General features: G+C 40.0%; 1 protein-coding gene across 1 annotated transcript in view; it reads right to left on the bottom strand.

Annotated features, from left to right (window-relative positions):
• Positions 1-24377, bottom strand: part of LOC113659134 (carcinoembryonic antigen-related cell adhesion molecule 5-like) — a 569148-nt gene that overhangs the window by 235296 nt on the left and 309475 nt on the right. The gene's annotated exons all lie outside the window — the stretch shown is intronic.

The raw sequence follows: 24377 nt of genomic DNA, 5'->3' as shown, positions 1-24377 counted from the left end.
ATCGTTTCTTTTTTTTATTTCTTCATTTAATTGTTTTATTTTTTGGAAGCAAGCACTGCAATTGCTCTTCACCAGAAACACAAGATGATAGACAAGCCACAGAAATTTAAATCAACTCATTAGAAAGTTTTAGACATAAACTGAAAATGCATTTAAAGCTGAACAATGTTAGATATTTTGATCAAATATTTCACTCGCGTAACACTTAAAAAAGGTAGAAAACAGCCTAAAAAACTGACCCTTCTTATGTACAACTTTTTTCTTTAAAAAAGAGAAGCTGAAATGTTGGTGTTAGGAAGCTGCAGCTGTGTGGGTTCAACACTAAAAACTGCAACAGAAAACTTCCTTTTTATTTTCTATTCTTTTTAATTTTCATCAGGACCCAAAAACCTTACATATGATTAAAGACCATGGTGATGGCATTAGTGTGTCTACAAGTAGGAAAAGAAAACAAGAAAAACAATAGCAAACTTATTATTTTTTTTTTTATGTTAAGCACAATTTAAGGTATATTTACTAATTTTTAAATATTATATACTATAGATAGATTACTACTCATTTATATTTAATCCTTTATTTCTAAACCAGAATAAAGATATTTGTTAAGATCTCTTTAGTTGTGCTGTGAGTACAGAGTCAGTGATGAGTGTGATGTGATGATGATGATGTGTGTGTGTGTGTGTGTGAGATGTGAGGCTTGTGGTAGCTCAAGTGGTTAAGGCTCAGGGTTATTAGGGTGCAAGCCCCAGCAATGCCAAACTGCCACTGTAGGGCCCTTAAACAAGGCCCTTAACCCTCCCTGCTCCAAGGTGCTGTATCATGACTAACCCTGTGCTCTGTAGCGCTCAGTAGTGGCTTTTACAATCCTGACACGAAAACATGGGTTTAAACTGTTACCGACTGTCACGTGCACAGTAGAGGAGGCACCTCAGCGGTAGCTAAGCTAATCGGCAGGAAGAGCATTGTTTCTGCTGCCAGCATGAACAAGGCTGTGGTGATGTTTGTGGATGAGATTCACAAAGTTGAGATTGTGGTCGCTAAAGGGGTTGTAATTAAAGACACCCTGGTAAGACAAGCAGGTCAATGAAGGAAGCAGTTTACAGACAAAAAGTCAGGAAGAATTAAAACAGCAAAGAAGTAACACACAAGGTCAAAACTCCGGAGGCTTTTGGTCTCAACCCCAGTCTTATAGCAATGATAAAGGTGATGTACCAGGATGTTGAAAGTGTACTCAAGATCAACAGAGGGTTAAGTGCTTCTATTAATGTAAATATAATGTAAATATTAATGTAAAAAAGGCTGTTCTTTATCAGGTATGTTGTACACTTTATCTATTAGACCGTTTTTACACAATACAAATGTCTTTAATGTTTTTATTCTTCCTGGTTTTAATGCTCCACATGTTTTATCTGCGTAGGCAGATGATGTTATGGTTTTAGTACTAAATGAAAACACAATTAAGGTTTTCGAAAAAGTCGTTTCTGATTTTAGTCAAGTTTCCTCATCGAGAATCAACTGGAGAAAAAGTGAAGCTATTGCAATAGGAAATTGGACCTTCGGTTTACCAAAACTAGCAAGTGAACAAAAGTGGACAAAAGAATTCAGAGACATAGGGATTTATTTAAATGATGAAAGGAAAAACTGGGACTGAGTATTAGGAAAAATAGAAGGTAAACAAAAAAGGGGAATGGCTAAAAGCGAACATGTCACTAAGGGGGAGGGTACTGGTGGCCAACAATCTAGTAGACTCAACACTGTGGCATCGCCTAGCTTAACTGTGGCCTTGGTGAAAAAATTCAAGCAGCACTAGTCAACTTTGTATGGGACAAATTACACTGGGTTCTTCAGAGTGTTCTCTTTCTTCCTATGGAAGAAAGAAGGCAGGGCCTAGTAGACATTTTTAGCAGAATCGCAACATTTTGTTTTCAAACAGTACAAAAATACCTGATCGGATCTGATTCGGTGATATGGAGAGATTTTAATCTGCAAAAAAACAAGTGGCTTAGTTGTGATTAAACTTTCTTTTTAATGGACCCAAGTGTTTTAAATGTTTCTAACATTTTCTCATTTCTAAAATCTAATTTTTACAAAAGTGTTTTTAAAGCATGGACTCTCAAAGCATGGATCCCAATGCCCTGCTGTCTCACTATATTGGCTCCTAGAAGACGAGGATGATTAGACATTAAAAACACTTCTGCAGGCCTCACACAAACTCTGCTGGCACAAAATTTCACAACTTTGAGGAGACTAGTGGACGCTGCAAGAATGGATTTCAAAGACACGAGAGGAAAGGAACTCAGGAGGCCAAGGAACTCAGACTACGGTCACAGTGACACACTGAAATCAACATCAACAAATGATCAGCAAGTTGTCAAAAGAGGAAATGTTTTTATTAAAGGAATACCACGAAGGGTTTGAAACACCGGATAAAGGCGACCCTTTCCCAGAACTGGAACTTTTAACAAAGCTTGATGGTTTTAATGGTTTTTACCTTGATGCAGACAAAGGACATGTTTTACCGATCTATGAAGCAAAAGGAAAAGAAATTTGTAAATGTCGTGTAAAAACTGTAAATAAGAGAAAGCTGGATGGGAGGAAAGATACAGTGTGGAGGGACAATCTGGGTTTTAGATGACACTAAGCCGGCATGGAGAATGTTTTATAAATGTCCACTTAGAAGGAGAGCAGCTGATTTACAGTGGAAAGATTTACATGGAGCAGTGGGGGTCAATGTTTTAATCTCTAAGTTAAATCCAGATGTTTTAAACACATGTCCATTCCTACAGAAACTGATGCAGTTACTTATGTTAAAATGCAAAAGACCCTTAACCCTCTGTTTGAGCTGCTAAAATTATAGTATATATAGTAGATAATGTCATTTTATCTCTTTTGGTGAAACATGGTCCCAGGTACGTTATATTTTTAATATTTTTTGTTCTGCTGATGGAGACAACCTGCACTTCAGCTGGACTTCTGAATCAAACACTCAGTTGGAGGACGACAACAAGACTCTCGTACTGGGTAAAATGCATATTAAAAAAGTCACCTGTAATGTCGAATATCACGTCAGTCATGCCTACAGTGCAGCTAAACTGCCAAAATGTACCAGTGAGTCTGTCTTTTTTAAATGACATTAGAAAACATTTATTCTGTTTCTATACTTATGCTGTCCATCGTTGAAGTGCTTATACACATACAGTAAATTGAATTGAAAATAATGAATTAAGCAACAGTTACAGCAACAATGAGTCATCAGCTTTAATGTCACTACTCATACCCTGGTAAATACAAAGGCAAAACTGTGATCAAAAGCTTTCATGTTTTAACCTTTAAAAGGTTTTATTCCTGAGATATATTATATCCTGGGTTAACTGACGACATCGCTAACACTGCTATCCAGTGGCTTTTACCTAGTGACAACATCCCCTTTATATTTTAAGCCCATTGTAATGCTGTAATGCTACAGTGGCAACAATTTAATAAAATATTAAATATTTTTGAAATGTAAATCTAATTTCTAAGTCCTATGTACAGAATGTGTGAATGCTGAAATAAAATCTGTTTTAGTTATTATTAATGATTTTAGTATTTTTTTTAATGTAACTCACCTACACACTCATTTGTTCTAAACTGTTCTATTGTCTGTATATACTGTAGCATACAGTTAAGGAGGAACAGTGACAGGAAGAATGTCATCATCAAGAAGGGCAACCATTGACAACAAACATATGCCCTTTAAAATGTCTAAACTGTCTAGGGTGTGTGTGTGTGTGTGTGTGTGTGTGTGTGTGTGTGTGTGTGTGTGTGTGTGTGTGTGTGTGCCCTGCCATGGGTTATTACCTCATCCAGACTGTCCACCATCTTGAGTCCCCTGGGAAAGGCTCCTGCTCAAGAGTCCAGGGTTTACTAATCTACCCCGGTTACTGCAATATGTTATTTGCAAAGCATCTTAACCCTAAAAAGAGCTCAAAAGGATCAAAAAGTCTTAGGTGTAATGAGGAGGACTTTTAAGAGGCTTAAGAATTTCTTCAGAAGAAGGAGAAGAAATGTACAGTATTTAAATTCTGATAGATACATTAGATCATGTAGGGATTATTTTTGTGAAAAATAATAATAGAGATAACATCTATGATATATTCTATAAAAGTTTTTTATAGTTTTTTTATTCTATAAAAGTTTTTTTTTTCTAAAATCCGTCTTAGGATTCTACATGATATAGCCTCAAATATCTTAACATAGAGACATGGTGAAGCTTATATTAGACCAGACATACGGCCCGGTGGGCTTTTTAATCCGGCCCGCCGAACTCGTTCCACGTTATATTATTAAATTAAATTTTATTATAGACACCGCAATCATTTTACCAAGCTGTAATTCCCATCTTTTCCCAGCAGATGGCACACCCCGAAGACATTGACCCTTGAGTCTGATGCATTACGGTTAACGGTTACTCTCTACTTCATTTTGTCGCTTTGCACTTCAGTTAAAATGAGCGGACAGAAGAAAAGAAAAGTAGACAGTGAGTGCCGAGTGTTCAATAAAGAGTGGACAACAAAATATTTTTTCACTGAAGTCCGATCAACAGCTGTGTGTCTGATATGCCAAGAAAATGTAGCAGTTTTTAAAGAATACATCAGCCGTCATTTTGCCACAAAACATGCTAACTACGCTAGTAAACAGTCTCCACAAAAACGGGCAGCTACAGCTCAGTGATTGACGGCTAATTTACAGACTCAGCAAAATCTTTTTCACAGACAAACTGCGATTCAAGAGTCAAGTACTAAGGCAAGTTTTTTGCTGGCATTCAAATTAGCAAAGGCCAGTAAGCCTTTCTCCGAAGGCAAATTTTTTAAAGAATGCATGGTTGAGACAGCAGGTCTCTTGTGTCCGGAGAGCAAAGGCAAACTTTTATGCTTCAATTAACGAAGCCACGTTTCCAAACCTCCGGAGGATGGCACAGAAGATGCTGATGTTGTTTGGTTCAACCTATGTGTTTGAACAGACATTCAGCGTCATGAACATCAACAAAGCCCGTCACAGATCCAGGTCAACTGACCAACATCTCGGATCTATCTTGAGAATTGCCACAACAAATATAACACCAGACATTGACGCACTTGCAAAAAAATGAGACCAACAACACTGTTCCCACTGAAACTGAATGGGAGTTTATTACTACGTTATTAAATTAATAAATTTGTAAAACAATTTTTACAATAAACTAAGCTCAATGGAGTTTTGCTGCCTGTTAAATGCTAAATCTTTTCATGTAATGGTTTTTACATTTAATTTATATTAGTTCACACAAATCTCCTATTCTGGCCCGGCCCCTCTGTCAAATTTTAATAACCATTGTGGCCCGCGAATCAAAAAGTTTGCCCACCCCTGTATTAGACCATAATGTCATATGTGTCATACAGAGCCTCCTCTCTAAGATATACGTTTGTATTTTCCTTGCTCAGAATTGCTTTGAGATTGGTCTTGAATCACTCTTAAGATACGATTACTAGTTCGATTTTTTAAACTAAATTAGATATCATTCGTAGAATATGTAATATGTAAAACATAGAATATGTATGCAATCAGTGGTCATTGGTTGCACTTCTTGATGGTGTACACGGCATCAGTGACCAGCTACATGTGCATTGTGCAAGGCAAGTGCATTGATGATGTGACCGTCTCCCAGACCATCACCACACGCTCCAACCGGAAGCCACGAATGACTGCTAAAGTGTGTGAGCTGCTGAAGCCTAGAGACCTAGCCAAGGGCCAAACTGTCCCGAGCCATCAGAGAAGCAAAGCACACACAAGCCTAGACAATCCACATCCACTTCCAGGACAGCGGAGAAACCCGGCGCATGTGGCATACAGGTGAACTACAAGACAGCTTCACCTGCCTGTGATAGTGATGCCTCCCTCCCAGATGCACTGAATGACTTCTACACTCAGTTGCGGAACAGTGTAGCAGGACGGAAGACCATGCTTTGATAAGTGCTTTAAGGAGCTCATCATGAGGCACATCAAGACCCAGTTACCACCCTCACTGGACCCCCTACAGTTTGCATATCGTCCAGCCCGCTCTATGGATGACGCCATTGCCTCGGCCTTTCATGTAGCCCTTACCCACCTGGACAGTAAAGACACTTACGTACAAATTATTTTCATAGTCTTTAGTTCAGCATTCAACACAATCATCCCTCAGCACCTAATTGAGAAGGTGAGCATGCTGGGACTGAACACCTTCCTCTGCAACTGGATCCTGGACTTCCTGACTGGGAGACCTCTGTCAGGAACTGAACTTAACTGTACCGAGCACAATGCACACGCACACACACACACACACACACACACACACACACACACGCACAATCAACTGTATGGACTGCAATGACCTACACCAAATACACACTCCAATTTACGTCCACGTCTACAGCACCACCATAACAGACTGTTTACATGCTCTTTTGCACACTTTTTTTGATCTTTGTACATGCGGTCTCACATTTCAGTCGATTGTTGTTTTGCACAATACCTTACAATACCTCATGTAACTGCTGCTATGATACTATTGTGTTCCATCCAGTATTTCTGCACATGACAATTTGATTGAACATACAGTATTTACACTGATCACTGGTTACACTGTTTTTGTGTATTGTCTTTTGTGTATTGTCTTGTATTTTTTGTTTGCACTGTCTTTTGTCCTGTTTGCACCAGGTTGCACAGATGCACATTATGTATCTAGGACTAACTTACTAAGTCCTTCGCTCTGTCTTTATTCTATGTAGCTCCCTGATCCTGGAGAAACATTGTCTCATTTCACTGTGTACTGCAACAGCTATATATGGTTAAAATGACAATAAAAGCTTCTAGACTTGACTTGGTGACGTTCTTCCTGTCACTGTTCCTCCTTAATGCTACAGTATATAGAGACAATAGAACAGTCTAGAACACATGAGTGGCATTTACACATTTATTACATAGGACTTAAATTTATAACTTGATTTACATTTCAAAAATATTGAATATTATATTAAATTTATGCCTTTGTGGCATCAAAGCATTACATTGTGGTTAGAAAATTAGAAATAAAACATAAACAAAATTAGCACTCAGTATGATATATGAATAATGAGGCTGAATTATTTTATTTAAAACACAGCAAATAATCCAAAACAGAGAGCAAAAGCAATGTCGGTAAGCAGATAGCACTGTTACACTGTTATGGTAATGGTTACAGTTTTATCAGGTTTTAGTCTGGATGAGACGGAGAGCGATGCCTGCTCATATAGAGGAGATCAGCCACAGACTGCCTCTTCTAATCCTTGTTCAGGGTTACTGAGCTTCCTGGTCCTGATATTTGGATGGAAAAAATAAAGCTCAGTTGATCAGCTTTAGACAATACATCAGTTTTAGACATTCTGTTTTCTAGATGTTCCTGGTCTTCTGTTTTTACATCTTAGCACATACTTTAAATTCAAATATGGACTTTTTTTTATATGTTAATTTTTTAAGCTAACAAGTATTAAAGTCTTACTCTCTGGTGTCTTCTGTTTCCTGGAGATTCTGGGGTAAATGTACAGTGTGCCCACTAACACAGACAGCAGGATGATGACCTCAAAGAGCCACACGAACACAATCATGTAATCTGAGAGAGAGAGAGAGAGAGAGAGAGAGAGAGAGCAACTTCTCATATTAAGCAGATCATCAAGATAAAATCAACACAATCAGCATGGGCTAATAAACACACTGTCCACTTTAATAGGAAAACCTGGAAATACTGTATGTGGCAGAAGCGCAGCAGGTAAAGAACATCTCTTAACCTATCACCTATTGATCTCTATGACCATAGCATGAATGTTGGGTTTAAACATTTTTACACCTTGATGAGAGATGTAGAGACTGTTGTATGTAAAAGTCCCACAAGATCTGCAGTTTATGCAGCTCATCTGGTACCATCAACAATGCAACAATAAAAGTCAAAGAAATCAAACACATGATTGGCTGATTAGATAACTTCATGAATGTCTACAGGTGTTTCTAATAAAGTGGACAGTGCAGGAAAGTAAGAAGCCATAACAATCAAACACATAATTGAACCAAAAATATCTGAGCGATGGATCACAGACGGCGAACACACCTTTACTAAGACTGGGAGGCAGCGCCGGGCGAGTTACGCCACCATATGTGAATGGATTGTGGATTGGGTCTGGGCTAAGGTGTCTGCTTTTATTGTTGTCCGAGCTTTCGCGAAAGCCGGCATCATTGCTGAACAGCCACCTGGCAACGAGACTGACTCCGACAATGATGAGAGGGAACCCGGCATGTTTGATGGTGAAATTGCTCAGAGAAGATGAGGACTTTGATGGATTTGTGGGAGAAGATTGATTAAAAAATAATGTGTGTGTATTGTTAAATAGTAGAATAAAGGTCAACTAAACTCACTGTTTTGCGTTCGTTACCTTTTTTTTTTGTTTTATCGTGCGCCTTATAATACGGTGCGCCTTATGTATGGGTTAAGAACAGAAATAGACCCCGTAATTGAGACTGCGTCTTATAATCCGGTGCGCCTTATGGTACGGAAAATACGGTATGTACATTTCTGCATTTTTTAATTAGCTGGAGCCTCATTTACATAAATAAATATTAAAATATACAACATCAGGGATTATGTGATTAATAAATATTTCTGCAAACTCTTGGCTTTTATTTAAAATCCAGTTCACCATTAAATTAGCATTTTTCACCAAAATCATCTAAAGACTCAAATTTACTTATATACAAAATACAAAGAGTTATATTATATTATATGATATTATATCCTTCATCAAATCATTCTTTATAAAAGACAGACTCACCAATACATTGATGGAGTTTAACGGTATCGTGGTCACGGCTGACGTTATTTTCTACATGGCAGGTGAGATTTCCTGGATGTTCCAGTGTGACAGTGCTGGTCCCGTTCTCCAGTTGAGGGAGTGTGTTAAAGTCAGAAGTCCAGCTGAAGTGAAGGTTGTCTCCATCAGCAGAACAGGTCACTTTCATGACTCCAGAGGACAAGCAGCTGTATGACACTTTCACTGAGGACACCTGAGCTGTAGATTAGAGATAAACACCTCAGAATAAATTACTAAACACATTATCAAACCAGAAATAAATAACAAGTCATAAACACAACAAAATAATCTTAAAAATAGATACAGCAAATATATATATATTTCTAATAACATTAAAACCCCAATTGTTTTTGTTAATCTGTATATTTGTTTTTTTAATTAGGTGAAGCCTCGTTTGCATAAATAAATTGTTGTCGACTTCAGGAGAGCGCACACTCAGCATGCTCCTTTGACCATCAACGGTGCCACTGTGGAGAGAGTGAGTAGCACCAAGTTCTTGGGTGTGCACATCACAGAGGACCTCTCCTGGACTGAAAATGCAGCAGCACTGGCCAAGAAATCACAGCAGCGTCTACTTCCTCCGCAAACTGAGAAGAGCCAGAGCCACGCCACCCATCATGCACACCTTCTACAGAGGCACCATCAAGAGCATACTATCGAGATGCATCACTGTGTGGTACGGTGATTGCAACGCATCCTGCCTGAAGATGCTACAGAGCATAGTGAGAGCAGCTGAGAAGATTATCTGTGTCTCGCTCCTCCCTCCAGGACATTTAAGAGACCCGTCTCACCCGCAAAGCCCTCATCCCCAGGTCCTTCCACTCCCCCCTCCCACTAATATACGACAACATGCACCAGTCACTTTGTGCAGCATTGGTCTTCTCATTTTTATCTGCACTTTACCTGCATATGCCTGGCACTGCTTTATTTAAAATCCATTGTTAATATTTTGCACCTTGGGATTGAGAGAAATACAATTTCAATTCTCTATGTATGTACTGTACATGTGGAAGAGTTGACAATAAAGAAAACAAACTTGAACTTGAAATATGAAAATATAAAGGAAAATCTTGAGAGAGACAATAGTGTGGATGTACATTTCTGCATTTTTTAATTAGATGAAGCCTCATTTACATAAATACATTTTAAAATACAAAAATAAATCTTGAAAGAGACTTTAGTGTGGATGAATGCTTATGTTTTATACATTTATGAAATAACTTGTAGTGTGCTGTGTGATGTGATTAGAGGTTGTGTGGTCCTACCTTCAATGTTCACCTGGAGAGTATAACTGCCTTTACTTCTCCCGTCTACATCAAAGATGTTTAAAGTGTATGTTCCAGAGTCGCTCCTCTCTGCACTGGTTAGTATCATAGTTTTATTATCATTAACAAACTGCCATCTTGGGAGACGTGGTGTTGGTGGGGAACTTTGGTTTTTTCTATATCTTAAAATTAAACCAGTGGTCTTTAGGTCAAACCCATCCTCCAGCGGCATTTGCAGGTGCAGTCGTTGTCCCACAGCTACATAACACTGTTTACTCTGATTAAATCTACAGACAACATGATCCTGAAACAGTGAACCTGCAGAGGAAGAAAAAATCATCAGCATTCTGTTAATATTATTGTAAACTGAAACACACCTCTGATCTGTATAAACTTTAAAACAGTATCTTCTACAAGTGATTATTTACATAATAGGTTTATACTTATATATAATCTTAAGTGATTGTATTTGTAATACTTTTATTTTGACAAGTAATCCAACTCGCATTCCCGGAAGTACAGGAGTAGAGAGAGGGAGAGGGGGAGAGAGAGAGAGAGCTCATGGCGAGTGTAGTGTTGTGTTTTGTGAAGCTTGTGCGATAAAGATACTTCACCGAAGATTATCGAGGTTTAGAGTATTGAAGACAACAGTACTAAGTTACAGTGTTTATAGTGACCCACGTTCTGTAGTAAAAAAGGAGGTTTTATTAGTATTTGTTCCTACAAGATGTGTTAGCAGTTAGCATGACGCCGTGACATATCGTCAATGTCGTTGTCGTTAAACACAGTGATAAAATTTATTTATGATTAAAATGGCAGGGAAATCATTCTAACATCACAGTTGATTAAAGGATAAATGATATTTCAGAAAACTGTTGTGCAAGTCTTTCTCTGAGGTAGAATTTTTCTACCAACATCATCCAAAGTCTATTTTACAAATAAAGCAAAATTGCATGAAAACAGAAAATAACAATCCCCAAAAATTGTATATATATCAGGGATGTTGTAGAATCTTTTAAATGTAGCACATTAAATTTTCAATTTTTTTGTATTGCGCTTTCAAGAATGCACATTTTCTTAAAGGAGCTTTAGAGAAATATAGAAAAACAATAAAGTTTAAACGTAAATTAATATTTATCTCTGATTGTGTTTATGTATTTGTATTAAATATTATTAGATTTTTGTCATTTCACCCCAGCCATAATCTGTACTGTGAAAACTTTACTTGCTTTAGACTCCTTTAAATCTACATCTTAACACTGATGATGTGTAACACTCTCACAGAACATCCTCCAAGATCCAAACCAGTCTGGCTGTAAAGCAGCACATTTGACACAGACAGCCCAGAGTTAATGTATTCAATGATAGAGACTTAAAAGCACTTTTGTACATCGTTCTGGATGCTGTAAATGTAAATGTAATTAATGGAAAAGAAAATTGGACACAGGGTTAAAAAATATGATCAAAATTATTATATATTAAAATATATTTTAGACAGATTAGTGCCTTTGGAAGTCTTCAATTTCTTAGAATTATTTTTTTCCCCTAAAACATAAATTGATTAATGAAGTCATTCACAGAAAAAAAAAAAAAAAAAAAAAAAAAAAAAAAAATTATATACTTTTGAAGTGCAGGAAGTGTTCATTAAAAGCTGACCGATTTACTGATATCTGATCTCACAGGTTTAAACTACATTTAGACCATTTCTCATTTCATAAAGCAGAAACTGTACAACTGCACATGTAGTAAATAAATGAATCATGCATTATTAGAGGAAAAAACTTACCCATGACAACGTGGGACTCCAATAATGACCTGTATTCTCATTTTGTCAAGAGAACAATCCTCTCTCTGTACTTGATAGAGATCTTGGACCTGAGTGATGAACGACTAAGAGCAAGATGGAGCTTCTTTTACAGAACTAATAATACTTTACTGAGAAACAGGAAGTTCCATACACCATCTACATTTACATTTACATTTACATTTACAGCATTTGGCAGACGCCCTTATCCAGAGCGACGTACATAAGTGCTTAAATCTCTAACACTGAATACATTAATGCTGGTTCACTAGGTTACATACTTAAGATACCATGAGTTTAAAACATTTGTTCAAAGTTACAATGAAAAAGTGTCAAAGGTGTTTTTTTTTTTTTTTTTTTTTTTAAATGCAAAAGATAAGGAAAGAAGTGCTAGTTGAAGTGCTTCCTGAATAAGTAGGTCTTCAACTGCCGCTTGAAAATAGCCAGTGACTCGGCTGTCCGGACCTCTAGGGGAAGTTCATTCCACCACCTTGGTGCCAGTACAGAGAAGAGTCTTGTAGTATACTTGCCTTTTAGCCTGAGAGATGGTGGAACCAGTCGAGCAGTGCTGGTAGATCGGAGGTTGCGGGGTGCAGTGCGAGGAATGATGAGGGCTTTGAGGTAAGAGGGGGCTGGTCCATTTTTGGCTTTGTAGGCCAGCATCAGTGTTTTGAACCGGATGCGTGCAGCTACCGGAAGCCAGTGGAGGGATCGCAGTAGCGGGGTGGTATGCGAGAACTTTGGCAGGTTGAAAACAAGCCGGGCAGCTGCATTTTGGATCATTTGCAGAGGACGGATTGCGTTCATAGGTAGACCTGCCAGCAGTGCATTGCAGTAATCCAGTCTAGAAATGACAAGAGACTGAACAAGTACCTGGGCAGTCTGTGTGGACAAAAATGGCCGAATCCTTCTAATGTTGTAGAGAAGAAACCGACATGAGCGAGTCACATTTGCAACATGAGAGGAAAAGGACAGTTGATTGTCCATGGTTACCCCAAGGTTGCGAGCTGTGGCTGAAGGGGAGATCAGATCGTTGTGCAAGGATATAGCAAGATCGTGACCTGGGGATGAATCACCTGGGATGAACAGCAGTTCAGTTTTGCTAGGATTGAGCTTTAACTGATGAGCAGTCATCCATGATGAAATTTCTGCCAGACATGCTGAGATCCGGGCAGAAGCTGTGGCATCTGAGGGTGGGAAAGAGAAGATAAGTTGTGTATCATCAGCATAGCAGTGGTAAGAGAACCCATGTGATGAAATAACTTCACCAAGAGAGTGAGTATACAAGGAGAAAAGAAGAGGACCAAGTACTGAGCCCTGTGGGACGCCAGTGGAGAGTCTGCGTGGAGCAGATGTCACTCCCCTCCATGTTACTTGATATGAGCGTCCTTCCAGGTAGGAGGCAAACCATTCCCAAGCTGATCCGCAAATCCCAAGACTCTTGAGGGAGGATAAGAGAGTCTTGTGGTTGACCGTATCAAACGCTGCTGAAAGGTCAAGGAGGATAAGGACGGATGATAGTTTGGCTGATCTAGCAGTATGTAGCTTCTCAGAGACATCCAAAAGGGCTGTCTCTGTAGAGTGAGCTGCTTTAAAGCCAGACTGTTTGGGATCTTGGAGGTTGTTCTGTGAGAGATAGACAGACAGTTGATTATAGACAATGCGTTCAAGAATTTTTGAAAGAAATGAGAGAAGTGATACCGGTCTGTAGTTACTGATGTCTGATGGATCCAGAGCAGGTTTCTTTAGGATGGGAATAACCCTTGCTCTCTTGAAAGTAGTTGGTACCTGACCAGATGCTATGGATCTATTGATGATAGTGGAAATGAAGGGCAAGAGGTCTTGTGAGATGGTCTGGAGCATAGTGGTAGGGAGTGGATCCAATGGGCAGGTGGTAGGATTGCAGGACTGGATGAGTTGTAAAATCTCTTCTGCTGCCACAGTTGAAAAATGTGACAACGAAGGTGTAGGGGAATCCATACTCTGAGATGTAAGTGCAGTCGGGGCTGAAGTGAAGGTCCGGCAGATTTCCTCAATCTTCTCCTGGTAGAAAGAAGCAAAGTCTTCTGCAGTCAGGGAGGATGAAGAAGGTGGAGCCGGGGGGTTGAGCAGAGAAGAGATGATGTTGTGGAATTTCCGAGGGTCATGTGAGGAAGCATCAAGCTTTTCCTTGTAGAAGGAAGTCTTGGCAGAAGTCACATCTGAGGAGAACTTGACAAGAAGTGTTCTGTAAAAATCAAGATCTGCATCAAGTTGTGATTTCTTCCACTTTCTCTCTGATGATCTTAGCTCTCTTCGATTGTTGCGCAGCACATCTGAAAGCCAAGGAGCAGAAGAAGAAGTTTTCTTGGGTTTAGCGAACATAGGGCAGAGGGAGTCCATAGTTGAGGAAAGAGATGAGAGGAAAGTATCTGTGGCTGAGTCTAAGGGTAGTGAGGAAAAAGACTTAGCATCAGGAAGGGAAGAAAGAGTGCCAGAAGCTACAGATGAAGGTGAGACAGAGTGAAGGTTGCGGCGAGTAAGAGCAAGGGGGTGAGAGGTAGTTTTAGGTAAGATAGGTAGAGTGATGGTGAAGGATACCAGGTGATGATCAGAGACGTGGAGTGGGGTAGCAGTCACATCTGTAGCTGGAGAAGGACGGGTGAAAACCAGGTCCAGGACATTGCCTCCTTTGTGTGTGGGGATGTAGCTGTTGAGTGTGAGGGAGAAAGAGTCGAGAAGAGACAGGAGGGAAGAAGAATGTAGCTTGTCAGAGGGGAGGTTGAAGTCACCAAGCACTGTCAGGGGGGAGCTATCGGAAGGGAAAGCACTAAGCAGTGAGTCCATTTCTTCCAGGAAGTTTCCTAGGGGACCAGGAGGGCGGTAGACAACAATGATAACAAGGTTGATAGGAGAGGTAACTGAAATGGCATGAAATTCAAAAGAAGAGATGGTTAAATTAGAGAAGAGTAGAGGTTTAAAGCACCATTTCTTTGACAACAATAAACCTGTACCACCACCCCTGCCTGTTTCTCGTGGTGAGTGAGAGAAAGCATAGGCAGAGGATAAAGCAGCTGGTGTAGCAGTGTTCTGTGGGGATATCCAGGTTTCTGTTAGAGCAAGAAAATCAAAGGAGTAATGGGAAGTTAAAGCAGAGATAAAATCAGCTTTCTTTACCGCAGACTGACAATTCCAGAGCCCACCTACCACTACTGTTTGAGACTTACATAACAGAGGAGGGTAGATGAGGTTATTGGGATTGTGACCTCTGCTTTGTGGATGAGAGCGTCTGCGAGAGTAGGCCTTGAGTACAGAGATGGGTTTAAGGCACATATTTGTAGTCAAACAAGAGTGAGAATTGAGGTATGGTAGAATATATCAAAACAGTACTAGACACTAATGTTAGAGAGAGAGAGAGAGAGAGAGAGAGAGAGAGAGCTACTAACAAACAAACCGCTACAGACGCTGCCATCTACACCCCTTGACTTGAACGTGGGAAATCTTGACTTGAAAGTGGGTTTTATGTTGGAACTAAGCACTGCAATTGCTCTTCACCAGAAACACAAGCTGAGAGACTTTATATTTTAGCATTTATTCAAAAGCATAATAACAGAGGATATGGAGAGTTACAGCAATATGTTCTCTATTCATTATTACAATATAGATCAGCCAAGTTTCTGTCCATGAGTTAACAGGGGTGTAAAACCTTGTGTTAATTCTTAAGACACTTCTTAATTCTTAAGATATCACACATACACTCGTGAGTGCACAATATCACACACACAAGCATTAACACAGTCAAACTGAACAAAGCCTGAGCTGGTGCGGGAGGTTGAGAGATACCGACTAGAGATAGTTGGGCTCACCTCCACGCACTGCTTGGGCTCTGGAACCCAACTCCTCGAGAGAGGCTGGACTCTCTACTACTCTGGAGTTGCCTGTGGTGAGAGGCGGCGGGCTGGTGTGGGCTTGCTCATAGCCCCCCAGCTCAGCAGCCATGTGTTGGAGTTTACCCCGGTGAACGAGAGGGTCGTTTCCCTGTGCCTTTGGGTCGGGGAGAGGTCTCTCACTGTTATTTGTGCTTATGGTCCAAATGGCAGTGTAGAGTACCCGACCTTCTTGGCATCTCTGGGATGGGTGCTAGAAAGTGCCCTGACCAGGGACTCCGTCGTTCTACTGGGGGACTACAACTCTCACATGGGCAGCGAAAATGACACCTGGAGGGGCGTGATTGGGAGGAACGCCCCCCCCCCCCAACCTGAAGCCGAGTGGTGTTCTGTTATTGGACTTCTGTGCTAGTCACAGTTTGTCCATAACGAACACCATGTTCAAGCATAAGGGTGTCCATCAGTACACATGGACATCTAGGTCTAGGACAATACACATCTAGGTCGGAAGTCAATGATCGACTTTGTGGTTGATCTGACCTCCGGCCGTATGTCTCGGACACTCGGGTAAAGAGAGGGGCGGAGCTGTCAACTGATCACCACCTGGTGGTGAGTTGGGTCCGATGGCAGGGGAGGAAGTTGGACAGACTTGGCAGACCCCAAACGTACTGTGAGGGTCCGCTGGGAACGTTTGGCACTCCTGTCAGAGAGATCTCCTGTCAGAGAGATCTTCAACTCTCACCTCTGGCAGAGCTTCAACCAGTTCCCGAGGGACCTTGGAGACATTGAGTCCGAGTGGACCATGTTCTCCACCTCCATTGTCAACGCAGCCGCACGGAGCTGTGGCCGTGAGGTCTCGGGGTGCCTGTCGTGGCGGCAATCCCCAAACCCGGTGGTGGACCCCAGAAATAAGGCTCAATGCCGTCAAGCTGAAGAAGGAGTCCTATTGAGCCTGGTCTGCGTGGGGGACTCCGGAGGCAGCTGATAGGTACCGGAGGGCCAAGCGAGCTTCAGCCTGGGTGGCTGCAGAGGCAAAAACTCGGGTCTGGGAGGAATTCGGTGAGGCCATGGAGAAGGACTATCGGTTGGCCTCGAAGAAATTCTGGCAAATCGTCCGGCGTCTCAGGAGGGGGAAGCAGTGCCCTGCGCACACTGTTTACAGTGGGAGTGGGAATCTGCCGACTTCGACTGGTGACATCCTCGGACGGTGGAAGGAATACTTCGAGGATCTTCTCAACCCCACCAACATGTCTTCCACTGAGGAAGCAGAGGTGATCCCCCAAGCTGAGGTCACTGAGGTAGTTGAGAAGCTCCTTGGTGGCAAGGCACCGGTGGTGGATGAGATCCGCCCTGAGTACCTTAAGTCTCTGGATGTTGTGGGGCTGTCTTGGTTGATACGACTCTGCAACATCGTGTGGCGGTTGGGGACAGTGCCTCTGGACTGGCAGACTGGGGTGGTGGTCCCTCTGTTTAAGAAGGCGGGACCAGAGGGTGTGTTCCAACTACAGGGAGATCACACTCCTCACCTCCCCGGAAAAGTCTATGCCAGGGTACAGGAGAGGAGAATTCGGCCAATAGTCGAACCTCGGATTCAGGAGGAACAATGCGGGTTTCGTCCTGGTCGTGGAACACTGGACTGTCTCTATACCCTCACCAGGTTGCTGGAGGGTTCATGGGAGTTTGCCCAACCAGTCCAGATGTGTTTTGTGGATCTGGAGACGGCATTCGACTGTGTCCCTCGTGGTGACCTGTGTGGGGTGCTCTGGGAGTATGGGGTCCGAGGCCCTCTGCTAAGGGCTGTCCGTTCCCTATATGACCGGAGCAGGAGTTTAGTTCGCATTAAGTCAGGAGTAAGTCAGACTTGTTCTCAGTACATGTTGACTCAGACAGGGCTGCCCTTTGTCACCGGTCCTGTTCATTATTTATATGGACAGGATTTCTAGGTGCAGTCGGGGGCCGGAGGGAGTCCGGTTTGGGGACCACAGGATTTCGTCTCTGCTGGGTGTCTGGGTGTCCCTGCTTAGACTGCTGCCCCCGCAACCCGGCCCCGGATAAGTGGTAGAAAATGGATGGATGGAAGTTGAAATGTTGGTGTTAAAATAATTTAGCAACTCAGTGTGTGAGCTGCTTAGGAAGCTGCAGCAGTGTGGGTTCAACACTGAAAACTGCAACAAGAAATATCGGAAAAGCAAACGAAAAACAGTAGCAAAATGTATTTTTTTAATATTAAGCCCAATTTATGGTACATTTAATATTTTTAAATATTATATACTGTAGACAGATATTTCTGCTTATTAATGTGCTTGCAAAGCACATTCTTATTCTCTTGCATACTTATTATTAATGTGCTTGCAAAGCACATTCTTATTCTCTTGCATACTTATTATTATTATTATTATTAATGTGCTTGTAAAGCACATTCTTATTCTCTTGCATACTTATTATTATTATTATTATTATTATTATTATTATTATTATTATTATTATTATTATTATTAATGTGCTTTCTACAGCACATTCTTATTCTCTTGCATACTTCTTCTTCTTCTTCTTCTTCTTCTTCTTTCGGACACTTTTTCGCGCGTACCTTGTCCCGCAGCTTTTGTCCTAGACCCATAAATGAGGTGTCAAATCGACCAGCTCATTGAGGAGAGGTGTGCTATGGATTTTATAAGCGATCAGAATTCCAGAATTCCCAGTATGGAAGCTCAAAGGGGTGTTTTTTTCCCCATATACTTGAATGGGGAATCTCTCTGTAGATGTGCTAACATCCAAAAGAGGGCAGCAGACACCAGTGAATCTGTGTAGAGGTCTTTATTAAAGCTTGTTGCTATATGCTATATTTCACAGTGAGCTTCAGTTTCATTTCATATATATATATATATATATATATATATATATATATATATATATATATATATATATATATATATATAATATGTAGCCCAGTTATGGTTCTATTAGGTATAATTTCTGTGTACTGCAAGGTTGTTTGTAATGCACTGGCTCAAAACGTGTCTTTATCTAGCAAGCTTGTTTAGTTATTAGTGATTGGTCATTTTCCACTTATTCCGTGTGAAGGGTGAATTCTGGTTGGACAAAACGAGGGAGGAGAGAACTGCCGATGGAGTGAGAGTTTGTTTTGTTTTTGCTCCAGCGAGTTAATTCGGATATAGACAATATACCCACTAGCAAAGTGCGTTAAACGGTCTGTATTTCGTTAAAGAAGTGTTAATACTTGTATTAAGTGGATTAGTGTTTATACTCGGTAAGAGAGTAAACGGTTATGTTTTGTTTCGGAGTCTGAGGTAGAGCGCAGCCTGTCGCTAAGCTAACTATCGGGACTAAGCTAAAAAAAAAAAAGGATTCTATCTGACGGGTTTTCCAACCGGCTAACCGCCTAAGTGTTTAGTTATTTAAATTTCGGGACGGAGACAAGTTCATGGAGCCGTTGTGACTCTATATCGGACGCGGATTGGATGTTGCTATGCTATGGTGATACAGTATCGTGTGGCTGCTGTTCAGGAGAGGAGGCCATGAGACTACCTGAATATCTACGGCTGCATCTAAGGGAAGTTCGCGTTTTAAGCACCTTGGAAGGCAATCAGGTGATCTATTTATTTTCTTTTAGCTCGTCAGAGCGAAGAGGCCATTTGTAGTTTTAAAGGCCACCACGTTCCCCAGCAACGTTACAGGCCTGCAACAGGTTAGGGTTTGTGACTGGCGTGTGTGTGTGGGCCCATGCATGTGTTTGCCTGAGAACTATATTATGGTGTGTTTTGTTTCCTGGAGTTTTGGATTATTGATATTGTTGTTGTTCTAGAAATTGGTTCTGACATATATGTGACACACTGAATCTCTGCACAGTGTTTATTTGGGGTTTGTTACTATTTATGTTTGAGTTAATTTAGTGATAGGGTCACACATCTTTTGTGAGTTGTCCTGAAAACTACCCTGTGAAGTTCTGAGAATATAGTTTAAAGAGGCTAGTCGGAAGGAAGAAATACATAATTGGTTTATCTTTATCTTTATTTATTTTGTTGTTTATATACTTAAAACAATTACTTAATATTTCCATGTGTACATAAATAAATGTCATTAAGTTTACTTATCTTGTGAATTACTTTAATTTTTGATAACTTGCTCCAGTTAGTGTGCACCCCGTCTAACTAAGCTCATAAATAGACAAAAGAGCAGAGGAAGGAAAAGTGATATCCCATTGAGAGACACAGTGAGAACCCGGTCCTCCATCCAATAAGTTTAAGGGTAGAGGGCGCTACATATATTGTGGGATCGCCACCTATTTTCATGATTTTCGTTTGATTCGTTAGGCCCTGGACTACAAATCTGACGGCTCAGTGTAGTTTTTTAAGCCTCCAAGGACAAGTGAGAGCCGAAAACAAAGGACGGAAGAGCTGTGTGTTTCGGTCAGAAACGCGTTTTGGATTAAAAGGCTTACTTATTCCAGTTTCTTAGACTCTTGGGGATTTTTTACAAGCATTTGTTTTGGAAAATATTACCCCAGTGAAGAAAGGTAAGCGCCGCCTATTTCCGGTGACTATCAACTTGGATTAAATTAGTATGATGGCTATAAATAATATTATGCTTTGTGTGTGGGCTTAATAAAATCCCGAGAGTCTAAGCTTTCAAACACTATAACATTTAACCGTGTATTTAATGCTTAAAACTAGTTGGTGGCATGCCTTGTACAGCACGGCGGTCACATATGTTGTTGTTTCTCGGCGGTCACATATGTTGTTGTTTCTGCATTTGTATAACTTTTTGTTGTTTTTTAACTATCAGTGTAGTTTTTATAATTTTTTTTCACTTTAAACTAATGTCCTTTTAAGAACATCAACGGCTCTTTTAAGAGCCACCCATTAATTAAAATTAAGCGCATTTTTTCTTTGTCTCCTCACATTACATAATTATTTTTTAAACATATGACACGTACATCACATGTTGGATGGCCTAGTGGATAGCGAATCCGTTTAGCATGCAGACATTCGGGGTTCGAATCCCCCCTCGGACAATTTTTTTTTTTTTTTTTTTTTTCTCTTCTTCTAAAACTTTATAATAAAGGTTCATTAGTTACCACATTACTTAACATGAACTAATAATGAACTGCACTTCTACAGCATTTATTCATTTTGTTCATGTTAATTTCAACATTTACTAATACATTATTAACACCGTGTTAACATTACTTAATATACTGTGAACTAACATGAACAAAGAATAAACTTTATTTTAACAAAGATTACTAAATACAATAATTTATTGCTCACGGTTAGTAAATGTTAGTTAATACATTATGTTTGAACTAATGATCCTTATTGTAACGTGATTCTATTTTTTCCCAGTAAAATCACTGATTGATGCTTTAGTTCAAGATCTTCATGGCGCTTGTTTCAGGAAAAGATAAATGGATTTTCAGGTGTGCTCTTTTGTTGCAGGTGAGAAACTAGTCTGCAAATATAACCATAGTAACTGTGCAGCCATACCCTAGCAACCATGTAGTGCACCTTATGAACCATATTGCAATATAAAGAAGCCATATCTCGGTTACACAACATAAAAACACTCGGCACGATGATTGGAACTGACGTCACGTGTAGCCCCGCCCCCAAAATAAGCAAAATCAAAAATTTAGCACAACATGGACATGTCATATATCAAAACACTCAGCATGATGAGGGGAACTGACGTCACGTGCAAGCACATTCACGTTTTCTTTAGGAAATGTACCGTTCTGGTTTATATTTAAACCTTTATTTCTAAACAAGAACAAAGATATTTGTTAAGATATCTTTGTTGTGCTGTGAGTACAGATTCAGTGATGAGTGTGATGTGATGATGATGTGTGTGTGTGTCTGTGTGTGTGTGTGAGAGAGAGAGATGTGAGGGTTGTGGTAGCTAGGGTTGCCACCTTCAATACAGAAAAATAAGGGACGCCAGCCTCAGCGGGGGCCACACCCCTCGGGGCCACGATGACCACAGTTCCGATGGCGTGCCAGTAGTGGTATATCATAACTTAAAACATGTATTCATAAAAATATTAAGATTGATACCAATGGACATTATAATAAGATACCTGCTATTGAATTTACTTAAAATTAAGTGGTCATATTGAATACACAGCTATGACAATAATAAATATACGTCAAGTGTGACTGAGAACACAAAATATAAGCTTTTGGAGGAACTTGTGAGATGTGAACCATATTTTATTAACTTATTATTAAATTAACAGATCCGTAACTTAGTAATTATAACTTGCAAACTTGCAAAAGATCTTCCATGGACATCATGAACATAATAACATCAGTGGATGTATATCAGTGTATCAGTGAATATCAGTGGACCAGAAGTAGTAGTGTGCAGTATTGGAGCATGTCAGGCCTACTTTCTTTTATAAGTGTACTTCTTGTCACTCCTTGCAGCACTGAGAAGCTGTTTGTCTTTCAAACAGCTACCGTAAAACTCTGAACAGGACTGTTCAAAGTTAAAAGTGATCAAGAGCTCACTCCTAATGAGCTCCACAGAGCACCTGTTCCATTCTAGAAAAGATCCTTTCCACATAACCATTGGATCCTGGGATGCTTAAGATGTGGCTGATGATGGACAGCATGTTAGGCAGGTTAGCTACTTGAAAGAGAGCCACCCACCTGGCAGACACATCTTTGGACTTCCATTCATCCTCTGCACTATCTCTGAGCCCCTTCAGAATGCTATTTGCTGTGGTGCATTCATCATAATGTTCATCCATGCTGACTTTTTGGATGAGGTTCAGCTTATTAATGATGCCATCGTTTCATATGGATTTTCTGTCACTCTGACGCTGTCAAAAGAACCGACGAGGCGGCGTCCCGCCCTCCTCTGACTCTGGTTGGCCGTGATTCACGGCCTGTAACCCTAAAACAAACCAATCAAACCAACCATGGTAACGAGTATTACCCAATCAGGGGCACAATAGGACGCGTCTCCACACACTGCGGGGGGTTGATTTGCATGGGATGCTGTATAATGTGGACCTATGTAAAATACGGCACAAATCCCATCCCGTATTGATTTGATATGGGACGCGTCATTTTGCCTGTAAATACGGGACGATTCCGTATTTCATGGGACGGGTGCAGTCTAAAAATAGATTAATTAAGTAGCTTCAACTCATTATTAAGTAGATACCATGAACCTTTTATAGTTAGACTAACCCAATTTGTTTAGTACAACAACTTAATTTTAATTTCAAAGTTTTGGTGATATTAAGTGGTCAAACTATATAATTTAAGCTATTCTAACTTCTTTATTTTGATTCCATTCTACTAAGATATGTCCATGCAAATTGTTAACTTAATATTTTTGAGTACAAGTAACTTATTTCACTTCAATCAAGAGAAATAACACAGCAATTCCAGTTTTATGATGAAACTGGTTTATTATAAAACCAATGTCAACTTATGTACAAAAAGGTTTTAACAATGCTTTGACAAAACGATAATTATCCAGGACCAAAGTATTTTTCAAGTAAAGTCAAGTAAATAATCAAGTATTTTCTTAGTAACCTGGTAGGTACATATCAGAATAAAATAAAATAATAACAATAAATCACAGGGAACATGAAATTGCCAGATTATTGGGTCCACCTAGTTGAAAGTTTTCTTCGTTTTTTTATATTATTGCAAAGTATTAAATTTTACCTTCATCACATAAACTACAGCCCCCATAAAGTCTCAAACAAATACAACACTGTAACCTTCATGTAAAAAAAATTGTCAAAATTACAGCTGCTGTACGTGTATGCACAACAAAACTTTTACATGAAACATTTCAGGAATACAACAGTTTATTGTTTAAAGACATTACCTTCGGGCTAGCTTTCAGACCATCCAGCTCAAGAATTATTTTCTGAAACACCTCAAAAGTATTTTTTAGTTTAAATTTTTTGTGTATACAGTTGGTAGCTGCTGAGATTAAAACAAAGCAAAAATATTAACTTACCTATATAGCCTCGATTCTCCTGTTTCTCCGGCTACTAGTAGTCCTTCTCTGGCAGCAAAACACGTCCGGGCAAATTCCGCCTTTACTCAGCTTTTAAAGGATGCTCACTAGATATACAAGTTTCACTAACGTAATATTTTTCTGTTGTTATTTGAAGGTAAAAGTGTTTGTTCAAAATCGATATATAATTAAGACAGTATTCTTTATTTTAATTTTGAAAGACTTATTAAAATGAGTTATCAACTCACCAGTACAAGTACATATCTCTCTCACTCACTCATTTTCTACCGCTTATCCGAACTTCTCGGGTCACGGGGAGCCTGTGCCTATCTCAGGCGTCATCGGGCATCGAGGCAGGATACACCCTGGACGGAGTGCCAACCAATCGCAGGGCACACACACACACACTCTACAAGTACATATTACAAACTTAATTATTTTATGCTGAAAATGTTGTTTATTTTAAGTTTTACAAACTAACCCCATGAATCATTTTTTAGAGTGTGTCAACCCTAGTGGTTAAGGCTCAGGGTTATTAGGGCTC

The sequence above is a fragment of the Tachysurus fulvidraco genome, chromosome 15 (assembly GCF_022655615.1).
Source record: "Tachysurus fulvidraco isolate hzauxx_2018 chromosome 15, HZAU_PFXX_2.0, whole genome shotgun sequence".
NCBI lineage: Eukaryota > Metazoa > Chordata > Actinopteri > Siluriformes > Bagridae > Tachysurus > Tachysurus fulvidraco.
This window is presented reverse-complemented; position numbering and strand designations above follow the sequence as displayed.